Source organism: Kogia breviceps, chromosome 1, assembly GCF_026419965.1.
Source record: "Kogia breviceps isolate mKogBre1 chromosome 1, mKogBre1 haplotype 1, whole genome shotgun sequence".
Classification (NCBI taxonomy): Eukaryota; Metazoa; Chordata; class Mammalia; order Artiodactyla; family Physeteridae; genus Kogia; species Kogia breviceps.
Window position 1 is genome coordinate 193,597,287 of NC_081310.1, and position 6,898 is coordinate 193,604,184.

Sequence of the window (6,898 nt, forward strand, 5' to 3'; positions counted from 1 at the left end):
ATGGGTTGGTTGAGGGATGAGAGAGAAAGATCAGGGATGACACTATGGTTTTTAGCCTGAGCATCTGGAAGGATGGAGGTGGTGTGGACTGAGACAGGGCAGGTGCGGGAACTGCAGGTTTGGGGAGGAGAAGGGCCCGCTCAGGTAAAGAAGGAAAAGCTTCCGGTGGGTGATGTGACGGCCTGGGCCTGAACCCCCATCCTGCTACTTTCCTAACTGTGTGTTTAACTATCCGAGCATAGCTCCCCACCAGATCAAAAGGGCACTGGTCTCTTCCACCTGGGTTGTCATGAGAACAATAAGAACAGCTAACGTCTATCACAGGCCTACTGTGTGCCAGACACACTTTATGCACCTTAACTCACTTACTCTTCACAACAACCTGATGGGGAAGCATACATTTCATCTCTACTTTACCAATGAAATGGAGGAAATATTTCTTTACTTTACCAATGAAATGGAGGAAACGGAGGCACAGAGAGGTTAAGTAGCTTGCCCAAGGTCACACAGGAAGTGAGTGTCAGAGGCTCGGCTCAAACCCAGGCAGTCTGGCTCCAGAAACTGCCCTCTTTCCTGCCTTCTCTCCCTGCCTCTGGCATCCATGAAGACAAGGGACGAAGAGCACCTGGCACCCATGGAAGCCTTTCCTCTCCGTTCTTGTCCCTTCTGACGCCCTCAACGCTCTTTCCACACGGTCCTGCATCTCAGATGGAACTAGGACGGGTGGGGAGTGCGGGGGCAGGAAGAGAAGGAATGGGGGGTGGGGACTGCAGGTGTGTCAGCAGGAGGGTGTGTGAGTGTGGTTGCCTGTGCCTGCCAATGGAGGGCTGTGTCACGCAGGGCTCCCCTGCAGGCGCGTTCATGCAACAGCGTGCTGCGTCTGTCCTGTTGGAGAAGGGAGTCACACTGTTAATGACTCAGCCACAAAGGCTCTCAGATTTACTGTGAGGCAGCAGGTGTGTGGGTGAGTGTGCCTGGATCTGTGTGTATGTGGGAGGGTGTATTTCTGTGTGCCTGTCTGTCAGTGTGTGCATTGGCGTGTGTGTGTGTGTGTGTGTGTTGGGGCACACACCGGGGGGCGGGGCAGAGGGGGCCTGGAGCAGATTTGACTATCGCATTCTCCTCTCTCTTGCACCAGAGGTTACTGTTTTGCAGAGAAAAAGCACCGTCTGACCATTGCATTACTTTGCTTTTCCCGCTCTGCTTTAGAGCCAGAACGCAGGAATCGATACCGCTGCTCTGCCTCCGATGGTCCTGCTGTCGATGGTGCTGGTGGCCGCCGTTTCTGCAGCGATGCCTCAGCACCAGGCGCTGTGCTGAGCACTTCGCCTGTATCACCTCATTCGTGTCTCCCAGCAGGTCCTGACGTTATGGCCACTTTTACAGACAGGAGCTTATAGACAATGAAGCTACTTGCCCCAGGTCGCCCACAGGTGAGTGAGATGCCAGGGCCTGGCTGACCGCAGGTCCCGCTGCCTTACCGTGGGCTCTCAGCGGGCTCTGTGGTCTCCGCTGGAGAATCAACTACATGCACCTCTCAGAGGGTCAGACCGGGACGTGAGCAGATGCGTCAGTGACTGGGCTTCTCCTTCCCGTCAGGCTCTGAGGCAGGGGGTGTGCAGGCCACCAGGCTTAGAGCAAAAGGCACCGGAAGTGGGGCTTCTGACCAGCAGCACTAGCATCCCTCGTTAGAAATGCGAATTCTCACGTGGAGTGGGATCCAGCCCTCTGAGGTCTAGCGAGCCCTCTGGTGCTGAAAGATCCAGCAGCTGAGATGGATATTTCTGCCCAGGGTCACATGGTCGATAGCTGCAGGAGCCCCAGCTCCACCCAGGTCCGCTGAGGCTGTGTTCCGAACCTCCCTTAGGCGGTCTCCAACATCATTAGCGGTCAACGTCTCCCAAGCTCTCCTCCTCCCCCCGCCCCAACACCACCTTCTCCTCCACCTGCAGTCCTAGGAGTCCCTGGGTAGGGCTGAGATCTCCCATTCTTATGCAGGTCCAAACGTGACTGGTGAATATGAGCCCTAGGACTCTTGACCTTGAAAGCCACAGGATGGGAGAAGATATCTATAATACATATATCTGACCGAGAACTTAATCCAGAATATATGAAAACACCTACCAATCAGTATGAAGAAAGAGGCTGTCACAAATGGCTAATGAAAATATGACAAGGGGCTCCACTTCATGAATTATCAAGGAAATGCAATTAAAATCATAAGAAGATCCTACAATACCCCGACCACCACGACTAACATGAAAAAAAGACAATACCAAGTGCTGACAAGGATGTGGAGCAACAGGAACTCTCATACATGGCTGCTAGGAGTGCAGATGGGTAGAACTAGTTAGGAAAATGGGCAAACTCTCCTGAAATTGAAATTATGTGACTCAGCAGTTCTACTTTGAGGTGCCAGGCCATCCCTATCATGTGCAGGACAGTGGGGAAATATTTGTTTGCAGGACTCTTGTTTATATAAACAATGAGGGGGTATATGTATACACAGAGCTGATTCACTTCATTGTACAGCAGAAACTAACACAATTTGTAAAGCAACTATACCCCAATTAAAAAATATATATATATATATAAAATGAAACTCATGGGCTCACATGAGGCATGGTGATTTATTGATGAAGATTTAGAATAATGGAGAGAAAAGAGTTACTTATGTATTTGTTTATTGCATGGTCAGTTTCTTTGTTGTCTGGTGAAGTTTCTTTGTAGCGACCAGGCACCATCTCTTCCATTTAGATCCAGAAACATTCTCTTCAAGTTCTTTACCATCAAAGGTGCCAATCCTGGCTAATTTCATTTCTCCGCCAGGAGGAAAATGTAGCGGTGCTGTTGTGACTCACAGGGCTGTGGCTCTCTGGAAGCTGTTATTATTGACACAGTATACATCTTCCCATCCCTGCAGTTTCCTGATGTCATTTACATGTCGCTGCTTATAGCACCACACTCGTGAGGCTGCATCATCTATCGTGCTACCTGCGAATCCTGACTTCTGATGACTCTCAGAGGTTGTTACTGAGCTTCGGTGATCACGGCCCCAAGTGCAAGTCTTACCCAGTGTGTGAGTGAGAATGCATTTGGGGGGAATGTTAAGCCTGCTGTTTGGACTTTGGTAGCATACGCATGGAACAGCACACTTTTCAAACCTGTCTTCTCTTGAATTGGGGGGTCATAATCATTGCATTCCTGGAATGCAATCTTTTTCGTTGTTGACGGACCCCTGCCTTCCACACCACCACCAGCAGGGAGAAAGGCAGGGGCCCGGGGGCCAAGAAAGAGGAGAGGTTCCCAGTGTCACCACCTTGATGGACAAGGAGAGGACACCAGCAAGAGGGGGCCATTGGCCTCGTGGAGCAATGGTCTCAGAAGCCCTTGGAGAAGATGAGCACAGCCACTCCCAGAGGACTGCCTGACACACGGAGTCCTTTGGAGGGGGATGGAAGACCAAACTGGGTGCCAGGGGCTGGAGGGACACAGGGTCAAGGACACTTGCTGCCAGCCCTGCCACCCTTGGTGCTGCAGACCAGAAGAAGCACTGCAGCCAGCGGACAGATGGGCAAAAGCTAATGCACAGCTCAAGCCCACGGGTGGGCAGTGGACCAATGGTAGCCTAGAGCTCTGAGCTCGTTCTGTGTCAGGGTGAGTGAGTCATCCTGAATCAGCGTGTCAGCATCATTCTAGGGGCCCAATCTTGCACAGTCGCACAAGGAAAACACCACTCTGACCAGCAGGAGCGGACTGCAGGCTGGGCCACCCTCCTAGAGCCAGGGTCTCGCTGTGGAGCCCCAGGACGGTCCATAGGTGTGAGCCCCAGAGCCTCCTGGGGCATCCACTTGACACCATGTGCAGGGCAGGAGGCCAGAGAGAACATCAAAGGAGAAACAGAGACCCAGACCCCTACGGATCTTGGTCTGGGTTCTCGGGGTGCCCTGTCCAGAAAGTACTGCCTGCCCTGGGCATCCCAGCCACCATGGTGGGGGGGCTAAGGAATTTCAAGGAAAGTTCTCCAAAGTGTGAGGCTTTCTGCCAGCGTTCAGTGGGTGTTCTGTAGGAGTTGTTCCACGTGTACAAGTATTTCTGATGTATCTGTGGGGAGGAAGGTGATCTCCGTGTCTTACTCTTCCGCCATCTTCCCCTCTCCCAAAGTGTGGGGCTTTCCAAGGCGCAGGACCCTTCCTGGGTCTGAGGGTAGGGCTGCCAGGTCTCCCTTTGGGGAGGTTGTGATGAGAAAGGAACATGAGGGGGACCTCTGGGGTGCTGCTGGTCTTCTGTTTCTCTGGGTCTGTCACTAAGAAAATTCACTGAGCTGAACACTTAGGACGGGCACGTTTCCATACGTATTTTAAACTCAAAGAAAAAGTTTATCAAAGGAAAAAAAAAAAAGAATCTCAGACAGCCCTCAGCCCATCCTGAGCTCACCCTGCGTTGGCTCTGATTCCTGAGACCGCTCCCCATCTCAGAGCCCCCAGATACAGTTAGAGGCAGCCGGGCACCAGGGTCGGGGTGCCGACCTCACTCTGGGTGGCGGGAAGCTGGGGCCCAGGGTGAACTGCATGGAGGTTAGGAGGTCCAAGGAGGGAAAAATCCAGACGTGACCGGGCCTGTGAAGTTGACTCTCTCCTGCAAGAAAGTGTTTAGGTACAATCTGTTTACCTATTAAATGCCTCGTTCGGGGAGGACTTATTTTTTTTAAAAAAAACCAACCCACTTTTGAGGGGGGGTGGAAGAAGAGAACTTCCTTTCTAAGGGGAGCATGTTGGGAAAGACGAAGAAAGACAAATAAGGGACCTTGTGCCCCTGCCCTTTCTGACTCTGACCCCACGGTCAGAGGTGTGGGTTGTGGTGCAGGCATTGCATTAGTGTCCTGGGGCTGCGGCAACAAAGGACCACGGGCTGGGTGGCTTAAACAACAGAAATTTATTCTCTCACGGTTTGGAGTCTGGAAGTCCAAGATCAAGGTGTCGGCAGGGTCGGCTCTTTCTGAAGCCTCTCTCTTTGGCTTGAGATGGTCGTCTTCTCCCTGTGTCTTCAGAGGTGGGAAGTGGGCACGTGGCTGAAACAGTGACAAATCTCTTGTAGAGCCCAAAGACAGGCTATCACATTCTTGCAAGGCAGTGTGGAGGAGAGGTCAGGGGCACGGACTCTATAGCCAGTCTCTCTCACTTCCTAGCTGTGTGACCCTGGGCAAGTTATTCAACCTCTCTGAGCCTCGGAGCCCTTCTCTGTGCTTTTTCCTCGGAGATCTGTTGTGAGCATTGCAAGGACTAATATCTGTAAAGTGCCTGGAGCATGCTATGTAAGTGTCAGCTATGATTCTTTTCAAAGCAGCACAAGAGAACTAAATGAAATGTTGCAAATGGAGAAAAAATTTAAACCGCATTACCCTACACTAATAGAACAATTGATTTGCTTTTGTAATTGTGAGACGTGCCCCAAAGAACAACTAGAGCATCCCAGGTGATGGGTTCAGAGGCCCTTGGGTCCTTAACATGAAAAGCCCTAAATTGGAGGTGACAAGGGTAGGAGGGCAAGGCTGGTGCTCCCTGCCTTGGCCCGAGCTGCAGTGCACGGGGGTGGCTGCTTAGCTCCAGGTCTTCCGGAAGAAAGCTCTTTCCTCCCTGCTTCTGCCAACCTGCAGCCGCCTAATCTTTTGTAATTTCCCTTTGTCTCCACGGGAACCAAAGCCACCCCGTTAACCCGCATTGCAGGCGGGCACTTTTTAAGGATTTCTTTTGGTCCCGTGTGGCCCTGGTTTCAGCTCCAGGGCAAATGTAGCCTCTGCTGAGGCCGCCTGGATCAGGCGAAAAGGCACTCTGCAGAGCTCACGGTGAGACCCTGCAACCACCGTTGGTGGTTCTGAAAATCATAGTCTCTCCGAGGTATGTCCACCACCACCACTGCAGCAATTCTCCGCTGTGCCTAAAGAGGAGGCCAGGAAGAGGTCGTGTGTGTGTGTGTGTGTGTGTGTGTGTGTGTGTGTGTGTGTGTATTTGTATGGGAGAGGAAGCAGGAGTTTATATCCTGATAAATTCAACTAACACTAACTGCATGAATCTAACGCTTAACGAATTTAACACTTACTGAGAACACACTATGAGTTCCTCTCCAAAACTCTAATAAGGTAGGTGCTTTTCTTTATCCCCGTTCTACAAACGGGTAAACTGAGGCACAGGACGACGCAGTGAATTGTCCAGGGTTCCACACCTGGTAAAAGGCAGAACTGCGATCTGAACCTACAGAGAGTCTGGTTCTGGACCCTGCGGACGAGACACATACACACACTGCCAGGACCCTCATCTCTGGCTATTTCTCAACCTCGAGTTTCATCTCTGTTGCTGCCCAGGGGCTGACTGCTTCTACCTGGTGCCCACAGGCCAGGGGTGGCCCACGTGTGGCATTTGTACTCCCATCTCCTCCTTTCTTTTTATTAATTTATTTTTAATATGAATTTTACTTCATCGATCGTAATAGCTAGCTTTGAGCACTTTCTGTGAATCACACACTGTTCTTCTGTTTGGTTTTGAATTGTCTGGCCGCACCGCGTAGCATGCGGGATCTTAGTTCTCCGAGCAGGGATCGAACCCACGCCCCCTGCAGTGGAAGCGAGGAGCGTTAACCACTGGACCGCCAGGGAAGTCCCTCCCATCTCCTCCTTTAGACATGTACGGTAGACCCAGAAAGCTGTTCGTGGCAGTCCTCCCGCTGGCCCCAGACCCACCTCAGCTTCCTTCCCAACACCATGTTCCAGGCAGCCACTGCCAATCAGGGAGAGAAAGTCCAGCTCAATCTGACTTACGCCAAAAAGGAAATGGATTAGTCCCATTAACGGTAAAGTCTAGGGCTACACCTGGCTTCCAGTGCCCAGGTCTCTCTCTGCTTG

The 6,898-nt window shown here is 51.7% G+C and overlaps 1 long non-coding RNA gene across 1 annotated transcript; it reads left to right on the forward strand.

Annotated features, from left to right (window-relative positions):
* Positions 1-1,214: 1,214 nt before the first annotated feature.
* LOC136792904 (uncharacterized) lies at positions 1,215-2,594 on the forward strand. Its single transcript, XR_010837500.1, has 2 exons — positions 1,215-1,433; positions 1,999-2,594. It is a non-coding gene; the product is annotated as an uncharacterized lncRNA (long non-coding RNA).
* The last annotated feature ends 4,304 nt before the right edge of the window (positions 2,595-6,898 follow it).